General features: G+C 40.6%; 1 long non-coding RNA gene across 1 annotated transcript; it reads left to right on the plus strand.

Moving 5' to 3' along the window:
* The first annotated feature begins 4,486 nt into the window (after window positions 1-4,486).
* On the plus strand, window positions 4,487-7,830 carry LOC123962284. Its single transcript, XR_006822893.1, has 2 exons — window positions 4,487-4,586; window positions 6,295-7,830. It is a non-coding gene; the product is annotated as an uncharacterized LOC123962284 (long non-coding RNA).
* The last annotated feature ends 8,699 nt before the right edge of the window (window positions 7,831-16,529 follow it).

Genomic DNA, 16,529 nt, shown 5'->3' on the forward strand with positions numbered 1-16,529 from the left:
TCATGAATGCATTAATTTTCAAATAAGAGTTTCAGCTCCAGTAGTGTGTTTCTGGATTGTTTTTTTAATGGATTGTTTTTTACATTCCTGAGAATGGGCATTCAGTGTTAATGAGCATAGAGCAGTATTGATCTGAAATGCCACTTTAATAAAGGTATCAATATCATTTTTGGGAAAACGTTAAACTATCAGAGCATTTGTGTCCAAAATACTGGTAGAGAGAATATTTTCTCATAACAATGCCATGTAATTTAAGAATATGAATTACAACAAAAATACGGTTGGGCCACACGTTTATCATTATAACAATCTTTTTTTTGTGCTTCATGTCTTATAGATAAATGTGATGTGTGTTTATTAGAACTGAGAAAACTTACTGCAGGATTCATTAGCCTGAAACTCATCTATTTTGTTGATTAAGTTAAGCTTTCTAGTTGACAATGTCACTATGCTGCATTTCAGTCAGGTGGACAGAAACTGGCATTATTTTACAGGGTCTATTTAGACAGAAATGTCTGATAAAATATCAAATGAGGACACTGCACACTGTGTCACATTACATTACAGCCCATTCATTAGGTGGACGCTTTTGTCCAAAGTGACTCCCAGGACAAAAACATCTGTAAACGCTTCTTGTGCGTTTTGTTGTATTTTCTTGTTTAATACACAGTCGAGAAGGATGAGAAAGGAATGGAATAACTGCATCACAAATTTACAACAAGTTCTGTAAACTGTATATGGCAGCTTGAGCCACAAGGTTTAATAGTATCACCACAAATACTGTTATGGTTATTACTACTATACTTGAAACTACAGCTATTGTTTTTACTACTACTACTTTTGATGATGATCACAATAACAATGATGAATATCAATCCTGGAAACTGTATAGTGCATTACATTACACTTTTATCCAAAGCGACTTACAATTGCTATACATCTCTATACATCTGGAGCAACTAGGGGTTAAGTGTCTTGCTCAGGGACACAATGGTGGATGTCTCACAGTGGGAATTGAACCCAGGTCTCCCACACCAAAGGCAAGCATCTTATCTATGCGCCATCACCACCCTGTATAGGCTATGTTATGTACTTGATAATATTGAATTAATAGAATATAAGCCTGACAAAGGTTCCAAGCCTTTATGCATGTCATTCATTATTAGGAAAATACCTTTTCTGTTTTTTATAAAAGTGATGGTCTAATTTTTAAACTTAGAGGACCATGCCAGTAGTTTTGCAGGTTTTATCTCCTTCATAAATAATGTGCTGTAGGTCTACTTTACTGTTGACAATTTACAAATAGCCTTCATGACCTAGAGTCTCAGAATACATTTCTACATTACAGCTAGTATTTCCCCACCTATCCTGGCAACCTTTAGTTTTAATTTATTATAATTTCTGTACAATATTACAGAATTAGCGAATTGGCAACAATACAAATTAGCAAACCCCTTAAAATTAACAGTGACATCACAGTGACTACCAAGTCTGCAGAATGGTTTGAGAAGTCTGCTCTGCATTGTCTCATAACAATAATTTGACTTTGACAAAAAATAATGAAGACATGCTATTCAGTTGAATAAATAACACGACTAGCACACATTTCAAGTGTAATTACAGTACAGGGATTAATGAAAGCTGAAAAAAACATAGCACAAGAGCATTCTGCTTTTTACTAGCAGGAAATGCAAGTTGGAAAGAATATTCAGTTAAACAAGGTCAGAGTTTTCTGTAAGAGTTACATAACTATTTTAGCTTTTTGTAGCAGTGCTCTGCTGTAGATGAGACAATAAGATCCCTCCAAAATGTGCTTAAATATGGAGATGTAAGTATCAAAACAACAATAACTGAAGAAACAGTGAAAAGAGTCCTTTGTCTCAGTGATATTCCTTATCTTCTCTTTGGGGGTCTATTAGGTTAATAAGAGGATGACTGAGGAATATGATAATCCAAAGAGACCAAGAGATAATAAAAAAGCTGCATGTGATAAGCGTCTGAGCCCTGATGATGTTACAGCAACACTTTGACTTCAGAGATGGTCGTCATGTTCTGTTTGAATTAAGATACAGTAAAAATGCCACATTAATAACTACAAACTGTAAAAACATCCTGTTGTACACATACTATTTTTCATTTCAAGGTGATTTCACATGTTATAAAATTCAGGTTGTGTGAATGTCTGTAAATCTCCTTTGATCATGATAATCTTTTTCCAGACAATATGAAGCTCACAAATTTTCAGCATCAGTGTTTTGTCCTCACGTCAGTCACAGAAATGTTTCAGGAAATGGTTCAGGTTGGCTTTAAGGAGGTAATGATAATAGTTAAGCCTGTCCCACACTGGAGCCATGCCAATGTAACTGCATTATGTGGGTAAATGATCCACGCCGTGCGATACATCTCGGGTTTGTGTGAGACACTTGCTATCAGAGTGCCATTGAGCCTATTGACTCCTAATTAACCAGATTTGCTTTCAAACAAGATGGTAATCCGGCTGTAATTAGGGATACTATGTCACACACATTGCAGCTTCGGCAGCAATGTGCTTACAGCGAGGAAAAGGAATGAAAGAGGTAGGACTGTCTTGAAGTAAACAAATGAACAAGGCCGCAGGAGGAGAAACACACACAGAGAGTAAGATGTGGTCAATGCAATATACTGTAGCATACAGGCAGAGTAATGAGGACACTGAATGGGTGGAGAGACAAGATACAAACACATGCTGAGAGCAGAGTATGGGTAGAAAATGTTTAATAGATATGGCAATGAGAGGTGTACAGAGGCCTGACTGCAGCACAGGAAATAAAAACAGGAGAGGATCATGTGTCATGCTTTACATTTTATTAATTAGTTATGACAGCGGTGGGGATAATAGAGAAGGGGTTTGAGGAGGAAAGATGATGGTTTACCACATGGTTAGCTTGAAGATGATATTTCCAGGGACAACAGCGGTGCAGTAGAGGCCACATAGTACATTAGAGTACATGAAGTTGGAGGCAAAGAAACAATGATGAGGCTATGACATCATCCCTATGCATTCAACTTTACAAACTGATGGAGAGGGGGAAGGATACAGCCAGAGAGCCACTGGACTTGGTGTCACACATTCGCGCGCACACTGGCACGCACGCACACAAACTCCCAGCATGCGGAGTTAGGCTACCTTCTTGTGTATCGACCACACTATACGTTTGTGAGGGTTGCAACATGGTGCAGACTGGCTGCAGTGGCTGAAGGGAATAGCCTATTATGTCATTTTAGAGAGTGAGCGGTCGCACCGTGGCTCCGTGACCCGCTCATCATTTGAGAAGATGTGGGAGGCGGCAGCTCGCGCTCATGGCAGCCCCCCTTTTTTTCCCCCAACCTGCATCATCATCACCATCATCATCCGCACCAAGATTCATACTCACCACATACGCTTCCTGGGTGGAAGACAATGTTCTTTGTTGGAGGCGGTCACCCCCAGAGCCAGCTGCATTACAGTAATGTATTTCTGGTAATTCACCATGGTACTGTCCACCGCTACAAAAAATCCAACCCAAAGAAAAGCACAGGTGATCATATATTTCTTTATTCCCTGGCATCCGCCTCCGCTGCGTCTTCCATGCTCAGCATCACAACGCCATTTCCAGCGCTGAAGAACTGACAGTGAAAACACTCCCCAAGGAGCTGTGCGAAAGGTGCCGTACCGCTGCGACCCATGTCTGCAATGACACTCTGACCGTGTTTTAGCGCCCGCAAACAGATCGCCGATCCATTCGATTAGCAGTTTTTTTTTCTGTGTGTCTGTTTTTTTCTTTTTAATACGGTCAGGATTTGGACAGGATCTCCTTCCTCCTGCCTCCTCCCTCCTATCCGGGGCTGGAAACACTCTCTTAAAAACGCTGCAGCGTCCAGGCGTCCGTGTGTGTGAGGTAGGGGAGAGAGTGTGTGAACACTGTAGTCAGAGGGGAGCGACTGTGAGGGAAGGGAGGAGGGAGAAGCGAGGGGGAAGAGGGAGGAGGGGAGGGGAGGGGAGGGGAGGGGAGGGGAGGCAAGGGACCGCTTCATTTGGAGGTGCTCCGTTGTAGCATCTGTTTAGGAAGTCCACCGTTTCGCTTTAATTAGGCTACTTGTTAACGGTTATTAAGTCGAGTATCCTTGTGCTACACCGCCCTTCCTGGAAGCAGCCTAATGACTAACAGGGGCGTAACTAGAACCCCCAACTCCTTTTTGGGGGGGTGGGGGGTATTTTGTGGGCACATCCTGTTCTGCAAAAAGACATTTTGACATGTCACAGTAGGGAAAGCACAGGTGTAAATAATCAAATGAATCATGGTTTCGGTTCATTGACATTAACAGTTGGTGGCACTTATTCTCTAGTTAGAACATTAAACCACAGAAGAAGAAGATTAAAAGAGCTGGTTAAACCTCAAATGAACCAAATCAAGAGAAATATGATGGAAATATGGCATTTATGTTTGTTTCATGTGTTAATTCAAAGAAAGCTGAAGTCTCCACACAGATCTGATGTTTTCTCCAGCTGCCATTTTTCGTCACTCCACTGGAAGAGCTTCAGTGGAAATTTAAGTCACACTCTTCATGTAAGTTATTCGCTAAGTCTCTTTTAACTTTGTCACATTTTGCTTTTAGCGATACAACCAACTTTTTCACCTTACCCACTCGTCATGGCTTCCTGGGACACTTGAATGGAACTTAAAATGTATTTAAAAAAAATAGATACTTAAAAATATACTGTATAGTTTGAAAAATGTTTTTTTTATCCAGATCCACTTACTGCATATTTTCAGGAACTTTCAAACATACCTTGTGGCCTTCATCAGCAAATAGAGCAAACTCATCAATATCAATCCCAGATATTTTGTGTCTTTAGATTAGAGATGGGGATCGTTAAATTTTATTAATATTGATACCCTTATTGAGACTGCTTAATGATCCAATTCTTTATCGATACCACTATCAATACTTTACTGTAGTTTGGTGATGGCTATTTAGTAAGACCGGACCCTATGGGCATGAGGTAGGCCTGCACGGTATGTGTGATAACATTGTTTGATATTGAAGTGACAAATCATTTGCGATGACTAAAGAAATATTGAAGTTTCTACCTGGTTGTTTTTAAATTATATATAGGAATAGAATTTAATATTTTAAATAGAGCTAAATTTTCGTTCTATAGCAGCAACATTAATGTCACGTCACTATATAAAGCAAATATGTGACATCACAATCCTGAGTGAAGTTTAGAAAGAATAAAAACTCAGTATGTATCAGTTCCTCCTCCTCCTCTCTGCTGTTTTGCAGATCGGCTGGTTTGTCTCAGCCAGCAGCTGAGTTTTTAACAATGTGCCAAATGTTAAGACTACAGACATGCTACAGACCAGTCTATGCTACAGACAGACAGCTTTTTATTTAGCTTGTTTGTAACATTTGACAAATGCCAAGTTAACGTTAGCTGTGCTTGAATAAAACATACAGGATGACAGACTAAGGACAGAGATTATTAAATTAACCCTTTCTACATGTTTACCTTAAAGACAGATGTATTGATAAAGTATTATCTTTTTACTCGCGAAGGTTTTATTTCACGTACTTACAGTAACGAGCGTAGCTGTCAGTAACTCGAATAGTTTGGATCTAACTTAACTTCACCGTCTCCACCGCGACGGTGCAGCCTCTCTCTGTGCTGGCAGCTGGGTGTGTGTGTAGGAGGCGACAGAGAGCAGCAGCGGCAGCAGCCTGATGATAAACAGTCTCGGGCCATTTAATAGCTCGTTTCGGTGCCATCATTTAAAACATTAGGTTTCTTATCTATCGCGTTTCAAGTAAAACCAGATTTGACGCTCGAGACATAAGGGTACATTATAGGACCCGCTATTTCGACAGGAGTATCGATAAGCTCAGACCTTATTGATTTTCGGGTTTTGAGAAATTGTGGAACCGGGTCCTATTAGAACCGGGTATCGATCCCCATCCCTACTTTGGAGTAAAAGATTTTTTCATCAAACTGATATTTCTGAGGTCAATGATGAACCTCCAAGGGATTGATGTGGCCGAAGAAGGTTTTAATTCTATGCACGCAATACATCCAGTGCCCTGATGCGTTTTAAATAAACCAGATTTCATTGTTACATAGAAATTTGTTACACTCAGTTTTATTTTTAAGTTGCATCGTCAAATATATGTTCAAACATGGCCTTTCTATTACAATGAATGAGATTGTCACAGGAATGATCAGAGCAAATGTAAATGTCCAGAATGAATGTATGAAATCACCTTTTTTCATTCTAGAAATCCCCTGGATGGGTGAGCAAGGATGAAAATGATGCCAAAATCACCAGCTTCATGCAGTTTACCCCTCCCTCCTCTATCTGGATGTGAACAGCTGCAATGGGACATATTAATTGGTTTATTTTATTGAACTAATTTCATTGGACTTTTCCACTGGCGATACCTTTTGTACGTATTTTATTGAACTTCTTTCAATAGATTTATTACATTTATATTGGATTTACTATAATTCCATCATGGGATTATATTGTCACTGTCTTTTTCCCACTTGTGCACTATCCACACGTGTCCTGAGGTTCCTTCCACCTTTTTGTCTTATTAGAGAGCTTAGGTTGTGTTAAAAACTGTTGATTTTTGTAGGCCTAAATATGACTTGTTAGAGGTTTTTAAGTTTTTTTGGTAGTGCTGACTAAATATCAGAAAGAATAAAATAGTAGTTTCTCAGTTTTGCTGCAGATTATATAGTGTCTGAGACTTAGTGTTTGTTTGTAGGTGCGGTACACAGCAGCTCTGTCTCAGTGAAGTGTGCCCACACCACCTGTCATTAGCAGCAAACAGAGACTGGCGTGGGTTGTTTTTCAGTCAATAGACTGACACACTGGCGCCATTATAAGCTTCAGTAAGTCGATTAGTCTAGACTTTAAAGTATTAGAGGAAAGAGATGCCTTCTCACCTGAGTAGAGGAGTGCACTACTCACTCTCACCAGACCAGGCAGACTTAAACAAACACGTTAAACAGTACAAGAGGTCGGCGGAGGCCAGACAAAGGAGGATAAGGATGTTATATTTATCTTCCATGAGCACTACAAAAACACTACTAATAGAAAAAATTGTTGTTATGCATTATATGATAAAGGAATTATCAGGTGTGTGATTTTTGTGTGAAAAATCAGACTGAAGCACATCCTGAAAATGAACTTGAGCAACTGTTGTGTCCTATAGAAGATTTCCACCATACAGCTGAACAGGCAGAGCATGGCGCTGACACTGCTAGTGTCAGGGGAGCGAATCCCTCTGTGGCCATTGTTGCTAAAAATGTATGCACCCACAACACTGTAATGCTCCATGGATGGAAGTATCCCCCACACAGTGTGTGCCTACAGTACTGACTGTGTAAACTTCTTCTTCTAGGGTAAACATTGAACTGCATTTTAAATACACTACAGTGTGAGGTTTTGTTAAATGAAAAATCTGATGAAATTAATTTGGAAGAGTCAATGATAAATGCCCCCATTTATAAAATAGATATCTATTAGGTATAGATAGGTATTTTATAAATTACATTTTCAACAAAGCATAATATAATACACAGAGAATGAACACCAGGCCTTTTCTGAAATTTACAACAGCTCTTTTTGTGGTTGCCAGTTAATTACTTCTGGGTGACTGGAAGCAGAAAACCCTTCAGGGCATTAAAGGAACCTTAATTCATCTAGTGCTCATATGTCCAAAAATACTTCCATGCACTACCTGAAGGTGTAAGAAGGTGTATAAAATGATCTGTGTACTGAGATTAAAAACATTTTTTAAATTTTGTGTACTGAAATTAAAAACATTTTTTAAATTTTGACATAAACAATAACAGTTCACTTTAAATACACATGTATACACTTAAAACAAGTGCAGAGTCTTTACCGATCTCTGGGTTTGAAACAGAATATGTATAAAGGAATCAGCACAGTTTAAAAAGCATATGCAATAAGCAGGGCCACAACAATTGAGGACACATTTTGTCTGGGAATTAGTAGCGGTTTCCTAACCTAAGTGTACATAACAATTAAACACATACACAGGGCTCTGGTTAGGTTAGTTGACAAAATTGAATTTGTAAGCAGTTTTTTAATTTCTAGAGGGTTTTAAACTATTATTTTGGCCACCTGGGGGCAGCAGAAACAAGTTTTCTTCACAGCATTGACATACCATCACATTACACTTTATATGGTCAACATTTTAGCAAACAATTGCTTAGTTTCACATCCAGCTGTTACGGAGCAATATTGTCACCTGATTAATGTAAGTCCAATACTCACTCTCTTTTACCTCTGTTTTTGGTCTCCACTTACTCTTGAGAGAAATATCTGGATTTTTAGCTGCTGCTCTATGTTCACCAGCTATAGTCTCTGTGTTCTGTCTGCTGTTTGGTGCTGAGCCGGGATTGTACAGTGGGTTATTATAGCTTTTTCTCTGAAAACATCTGGTGCTGTTGAGAACTACACTATGAAAGCAGCGAGAGTTAATGAAAATCAGTTTTCATATACAGAAAATGTCTACGTTGAGTCTTGGCTGTGACATTGCTGCTTCCTGTTAGCCTCTTGAATCAAGTCAACACTCAACTAATGCACCACAAATGCTATCATCAGAGCAGAGCTGCGCTACAACAATCCTACCAGCACCTCCCATTGACTAGGACGCCATTCAGATAGCGCTCCTGAATAATAAAACGCTACAGGTCATCATTATCAGGCATGTAAGACACAGCACTCACTAGTGGATGGAGAGGCTGCAACAGACACACACACACACGTACACCAAGCCTTGTTCGCTCTCTCTCTTTCATAGACACACACATTATAAGGACTGTTTATGGGAACCAGTAGTAGTGTGTCAGTGGGGAAGCATTGAGACAGCAGTGGGTCAGTGGTTGTGCTGCAGTCTGAAGCCCACTGCATACCCATGCACACTCCTCTGCAGCACTTTGATTTCACATTGGCATCCCCCCCTCTGCATCTTCATGGTAATAGCTCAGAGCAGCCTGCCCCATCATTACCCTTCTCACATGAGAACCAACTGCTGACTTCTTTTATTGTACGCTGTACACTCACACACTCTAACACAAGCACGTTCACACAGAGACGCACAGGCACCCGTGTGCGCTAATAACACACTAAAGTACTTTTTTCCCAGCACATAAATAGGACAGACGGGGCTGCCCTTCTTTCTTGTGTCCTTAGACTCTCTCGTCCACTTTACTCTCTACAGCAAAATCAAAGCTCGTTTGTAGGACTCAGAGGCTGCTCCCAGAAGAGACAAACCTGGACGAAAGCCGTAAGAAACACTACTGCTGTAACACCGTGATTTATTACTTTTGCACCAAACAAAGAGGCGAAGTTCACAGAGAAGGTCCTCTTCCCATGAATGCACTGCACCAAGAAGAACAAGAGGAATGAAACACATGCACACACACACACACACACACACAGTCACACCTCAGTACTGTCGCAGTGCTTCCTCTATGTGCTGTGAGGTGAGTCATCAGCACAGAGAAGCATAACCTCACAGCTACAGCTAATCTCTCCACCACCTCCTTCTCAACCTGCCAGCATCTCATTTTCTCCACTTATGGATTAAGGCACCGTGACTTACATCATCGCTGCAGCCTCACATTCAAAACACAGATTCAAACACATGGCCAACACCTCCTCACACACACACACACACACACACATCCTCAATGGGAGAAAGTGATATATCCTGCATTTTAAAAAAGCCAGTTATCCAATCAATATTTCTGCATAAGCATGCATTTAATGCACTTAAATCAGCCCTTTTATTTGAGACTCCAGACTGAGATGACTGCTCGAGAGGTTTTATATGCTTCTTTAAAAAAACACAACAGTCCCGCTCTTACAGTGATACACAGGTCATTTGTGACCTTTAAACCCAGAGATGTGATTAAATGCTGCATGTTCACTCTCAGTCAGCAGGATACTGACCAGAGGCAGACACGAAAAGCCAAACTAATAAACACAGTGTCTCTTTGAACCCACACAGCTGTCAATCAATCCACTCTTCTCCTGTGGATCAGAGAAAGTGTGCAGATCAGAAGGGTGAAAAACAAACAAAAACAACACACATGACTTCGTGTGGAGATACAGTTCACCACAAGGAAAATATTACCCAGGTTGTTTCCACATATATATCAAGCACGGCTGCAAACATGCTTCACTCTGTCACACGGGGACACATGCTGGCACACAAATTCTGAAGCCAAGCATCCATGACTTGAGGCAGTTTCTGTCCTACTTCTCCTAAGAGTGAATAAACAAAAGATTACGGCATTTTTATCTAGATATACATGCAGTCAACCTTGCCCGACACTTGATTTACTCACAGCATCTGAATTAGCCTGTATTAACAGGTAATTCGTAAGCAGGAAATTAAGGATACGTGAAAAACAAGAGGAACACATACATCCTCCCTATGTTTTGCATTTCCTAACGACAGATATATATGAGAGATGCTAGAATTGAATGAGCATCATCACATACAGCTGTACTCAAGAGTCCTTGGCACACAAATAAAGCATCTAACAGTAAAATTACATTTCAAGAGGACTTACATTGCCTTGTTAGCGTACTGCATCTCTTGTGGAAGCTCTGTGACCATTCTGGCTGTGTGTGCTGCTATGCTGTGTTGTGTGTGTTGGTCTGTTTCTGTCAGCCTGTCTGCGTGTGTGTCAGTGCCCAGGGCCAGACCACTGGGATGGCTGTCTCCATGCTGACTTAGCTGTCATACTTTTAAGAGGCCTTCTTAACGGTCTAGGGAGCATATCAGCTTGTCTGTCCCGTCACTTCAGGCACCACATCCAAGCAAACACCCACCCACTTTCTCACACACACACATATACACAATATCTACTGTTCCCTCTCTCTCCCCTCCCTTCCCGTGCTGTGTTAGCTGGGCCGAGGGTATTCTCCAGGGGTCCACACACACCCAGAAGGACACCATCACTCAGTCATGACGCATTCGCAGGCCCTGACACAGTGACAAAAGCAGCCTCGCAGGACTCTACACTAGTGAAGTCCGGTCCGGCCCGGTTTGGTCCGGTCCGGCTGCCCTCATACAAAAAAAGAACACAGCAGTTGTCATTTTATGCCCCTCTTTTCTGTATTTTGTACGTAGTTCAGTATCACCATTTTGAGCCATAAATGTAGTGCTGCAAAGCCTTCATTTGGGTACAATAATCTTTGCCAGATTAGTTAAACTACGGGAAAAACCAATATACAGTAAAGTGTCTTAGTAAAGTGCTGGGGGAACCTGCTACTACTGTAATGCTCCTTATGAGATTTTACAAGGCTCTGGAACCATTCTTCCAAAACATAATCCCCTTTTTGGTGTTTTGATAAGAAGGCTGTTTAATCACAATCATGTCCTCATTTCTTTATACATTTATAAGGACAACACAAATTAATCAACATTTCTGTAAATGTACCAGTGTTAGCCTGCCAGCTAATGTTCAGCTGCAGTCCTTTGGCCAAATGTTCTGAAACCAATGCAGTGTCAGGTTAAGACATACAAATATAATACATTTTGACACCAGTATGATAATAAATCAACGAAATAAGTATGCAGAAGTCATGCAGAGCAACAGGAAGCAGCTAAATATTTATGCAACGGCAACATCCAACATTCAGGACATGCAGCGATGCAAAGCGGCATAAAGCAGAACACAAATAAACAAACATTGTTAATGACCATATTTTGCATACAAAAACCATGCAACGCAATATGAAATAGATGTTGTTTTCTAAATGTAATCAACCACCATCAGAACAATAATTGGCTGTTTCTGTTGGCCCCAGGCCTTGTGATTGTCATCATAAGGGTCTAAAACATTTAGACTTATCAAAGACTCTTTAAAACACCTAAAGGGCAGTTTTGAAATTTAAATGAAAGCATATTTGTGCTGCTGGCAAAACCTCAGCTCTCCAATGAACTCTCCAGAAGCCTCAGATTCATCACCAAGATTTAGTTTATCTAATGTTTGTCTAACGTTAAAGAACATTAAGTAACCCCACAGAAATCTAAAACTCTAGATGTGAGGCTCTTACACAGTTTCAGTGAAATGTAAAGTGGCTCTCACCTGGTGTCAAACACAGGGTCGGTGTACATGGGAGGGGAGAACAGAGGTTGTTCTCCTGGGCTGTTTGGGGGCACAGGGAGGCCCCCTTTCCTTCCCCTCCCTGGGGCACCATCTGTGGGAACAGGTTAATATATTAGCCACTTTTTTATGGCTCTGTTATTTATGCAAGTTCTCAATTGTTGGATGTTACCCTCAGTTGAAGACACTCACTGCACTGTAAATGCGAGTCATTTTCTTGAGAGTACTCGGTTTTATGCAAACGTAAGTAAAGCACGTTGATTTAGAATAGTGCAGCACAGATAAGGCCCTGCAGACTGCAGACACGTTGAGGCCATATGTTGTCAGAGGCTAGTTAGGAGCGCTAGCGGCTCATAATCCCCTCAGCCATCCAGATTTAAGAAGCTATTTTTGCTGGCTCTTAGTCGGTGGAGCTGGTTTACTGCAAAGTAGTTTTCTTCCTTTTATATTGTTTTTTTTGTCTTCAATTTCTCACAGAAAATTAAATGCAACACAAGATAGGTGAAAATACTGGACAAATAAGTGGAAAACACAGCTACAGATCAATGAGCTGTGACTGCTCTGTTCTTTGAAATGCACACTGAAACATTTTTCAAAGAGAACATTAGCACGGGAACACACAGCCTTCTATGACCTTTATTTTTTGTGTTAAATTAGTTATCAATGTAATTAGTGGATAATTAATGGCTGTACCTTCTACATCCAACAGAAAGCAGGTTAGCAAGTGGGGACACACTTCTTCCAAAACAGAGCAGAATGAGCAGAATGCAGCAGGCCCCTTCGAGGACAGATGGTCCAAGAATATCTCCGTCCGTTTCTTGCTGGACTCCTGTCCCAGTATTTCCTTGTACTCCCCCAATGAGAAAACCTTATCATACACTAGGTAGGGAAGTACGGTGTTGACGTCCAGCTCCCTCAAGATCTTTTGTCGGTGCTGTTTGAGTATCTTAGCTGCCCATCTCTTCTTCTTCCTCGTGCATGGCCTCCTGCCAGACCTCTGATGCTGCCTCTTCTGCTTCTTCACAAACCACTTCTTGGTGCCGCTGCCAAACATCTTCAGGTTTAGGAGACCCACCAAAACTTCTTCCACGGCCCTGTCAACACAGTTCCCGAAGGAGTGGAGGTGCATATTTTGTCAGCAAAACGACCATACCACATAGTTCCTCGAGCCTCACTTTGTTGATGTCTGGGTCGTTTATCTGGGGCAGGAAGAGACAATCTGGACAGTAGCTGGTTTCTAGCTGGGTACTTACTAACACTAAGAAGATTACTTAGACTCATAAGTACACCAATGCAAACTGCTCACCACTGCGCAAACATCCAGCAACATATATTTTGCCTGTCTTGTTGGAGGATCAAACGTTTGAGTCATCTAATCACCATATTCCCCCTTTAATTAAAAATGTGTCTAACTACTTTGCCTTTTCTGTGAGTTCCTTGAAGATCATTTAGAACAACCGTATTGCAGACAGTTATCTGGGGTAATGCTGACTTGCCTAAACATCATCAGCGAGTTACGAAAGAAGGCTTGGGAGGTCTCAGCCCACTGCCCATCTTGTAAAATCCTTGTGATGTGTAAGAAACATACTTTTAAGCTGTCCCTGAGCAAGGCACTTCCAACTGCTCCATTTAGCAGTCCACTGCTCAGCTCTCCGACAACTCACCTTCCTGGTTATTGCTGTGAATGTGACACCTGATTAAAGCAAGATTGAAACATTTTATCATTTAGCATTAACATATAATAGAATGGAACAAGGGCATTTAAAGGGGCGTTTAATGCACTGTGCTGAAAATCAATTTTGTAGCACAAACCAGCATGACCTTGAATCACATTTTATCCAGCTGCTGTAAAATGATGAGGATGGCCTACTCTTACTTACTACCAGAAGAGGGTGCCATTTGATCAGTGTCTATCACATATACATTAAATCATGTGGCTATAGTTTTATAAATGTGGCAGCTCACCAGAACCAGCAGTCAGCCTCAGAGCCACAGTCCGGTGAGAGCTGCTAATGGTCAGGTCCCTCAACAGAGAAATTCAACTGAAAGAACATCTTTAAAAAAGAAATCTGACTGAATGCAAAATCTTAAATGGACACAGAATTTTAAAATGCTTGTCCAGGCTTTACAACCCTACTTGCTGAAAGGAAAGACAGAGGGCAAATAACTCTTTTAATAAAATATCCATAAATGTAATGTATAAAATATGAAATTATTCGGTTTCTGGCTGGATTGTGTTTGTCCATTTTATGAACACATGAAGATAGGGTCTATAAGTCTCCAAGGCATAGAACGGTTTTCTTCAATGTTCACTGTTGATTATAATTTATTTATGTTAGAATTATTTTCTTCTTGTTTTTTATGCACTATTACAAATGCCATGCCAATAAAGCTTAAATACCAAAAATGGCGGTTCAGACAGTAAAGATTGCCACTGGGTTTACTTATTTCTCCTCCTAATGAAATTAACTCTGCTCAGTTGCTCCAAGCAGAAAAACTAAGAATTTATCCTATGCAGTCATATTATAATCATATACGGTAATTAAGACTGAATCATTCTGTTCATGTACAATATTTTTACTGTGTTCCGGAACATTTTTCAATCTATGAAAATGAAAAGTACTGTTTTGAACCTATTCTTTAACTTTTTAAGTTGGTTAAACTTGATTATCTGTTATATATATTATATCGTATTATGCTGTATTACTAAATATTATTCATAGAATATACAAAATTACATAACAGTGAGAGTGGAAGATTACAGCACCAATAATCCACATTGCATCACGTACATTCCACGAAACGTGCTGAACACAGAAGTTTAACTTAAATACATTCTTGTGATTCCCTGTGATTCATTGTTCTCTCATTTGTGGTCGCCTCCCTTCTATCAGTGTGCTACTATTAGCCCATATACAAAAAAATCTAACAAAAAAGGAAGTTTGTTTCCTGTTTCCATGTTAACCAAATATCCATCATTGCCCAATTATTTCGTAATGTTGCAAACATTATAAAAACTGATTGTATGTTTCATATAGCTGCAGGATTACAACACAGTTATTTGAGAAGTGCTTGTTTAACACACATGAAAAAAACAGCTATTCCTTATTTATCCAATATTTTGTACACACCTGGTACCAAGGAAATACTTGCGTACTTACACCTGCATTAGTACAACGTCCTCACTGAGCTAATAACTAGTGTGTACCACACTGTTTATAAGAGATTAATCATTATCATTTCTTTCCAACAGTCATTATAAACAACCTTGAGTCAGACCTATAGAGACCTAGATATAGGAAAATCTAACTATGTAAGTTGAGGATAAAAAGGTGTGGCGCTGCTACTATGACTTCCTCTTTATTAACAAAGCACTGACTTTTAGTAGTTGGTCCCCCTTTGAATATCAGAATGAATAACATGGTTTGGATTCTCCTACCTAATAGGCCACTTACAGTTCAGAAAGAGTAAATATTTCTTGTGGGGTGCCCCAAGATTCAGCCCTACAAAGATCAGACAAAAAACATACAAGGATCAGACAAAAAACAAAAAAAGTACAAAAAATACACAAATGTGACCAGTACTATTAAGTAGTAATAAAAACATAAAACAATCTCTGAAATGTGAGGTTACCTAAGTCGATTTAGCAGGGTGATTTGCACAAAGGAGTTTTTGCACCTCTTGCACTTGAATAGTGGCACTCTAAATCTAAGACCTGAGGGAAGAGTTACAAACTTAGAATGAAGAAGATGGTTCCCCTTCGAGGGAACTCGAACTGCGTCGGTTACGACACTATGGGAACGCCTCTAGGCGAAGCAGGTCTGAACGTGAATGAAATCACTCCAATCCTATTGGCTTGTTGCTAGAACGGTAAGGTGTGACGGAATAACCGGAGGAGTATAAAGCACACCTGTACACACTCATCATTAGCTTTTTTCTATTCAGCAGGCGCTCTGTATGTTGTTTGAAGAAAGCTCCAGTCCTACAAGCAGTGTGTCTTACCTGAAGAAGAAGTCTACCAGCATGTCCGGCAACCAGATGTACAGAAGGTGTGTTTTTTCTTGCCCTCGGTACATCACGGATGGAGATTCTCATGAGATGTGTGTCTCATGTTAGGGGATGGAGCACGCCCGGGCAGCTCTCGAGGGGGCTGTACTGAGGTACAGCATGGCTCTCTTTTCCGAGGATGGCCGGATGTGTTTTCCCCGTGGTGCGGGCCCTGCGGCCGCTGAGGCGGCCCGGTGGCTTCACTCATGGGGGTTCACAGCGTGATCTGTCGGAGGATTTCGGGACGGCTGAGGCTTTTTCCCGACCTTCATCCACTGGCTCCGACGCTTCCTTTCCTCGTTCGGGA

This window comes from Micropterus dolomieu, linkage group LG22, assembly GCF_021292245.1.
Source record: "Micropterus dolomieu isolate WLL.071019.BEF.003 ecotype Adirondacks linkage group LG22, ASM2129224v1, whole genome shotgun sequence".
Lineage (NCBI taxonomy): Eukaryota > Metazoa > Chordata > Actinopteri > Centrarchiformes > Centrarchidae > Micropterus > Micropterus dolomieu.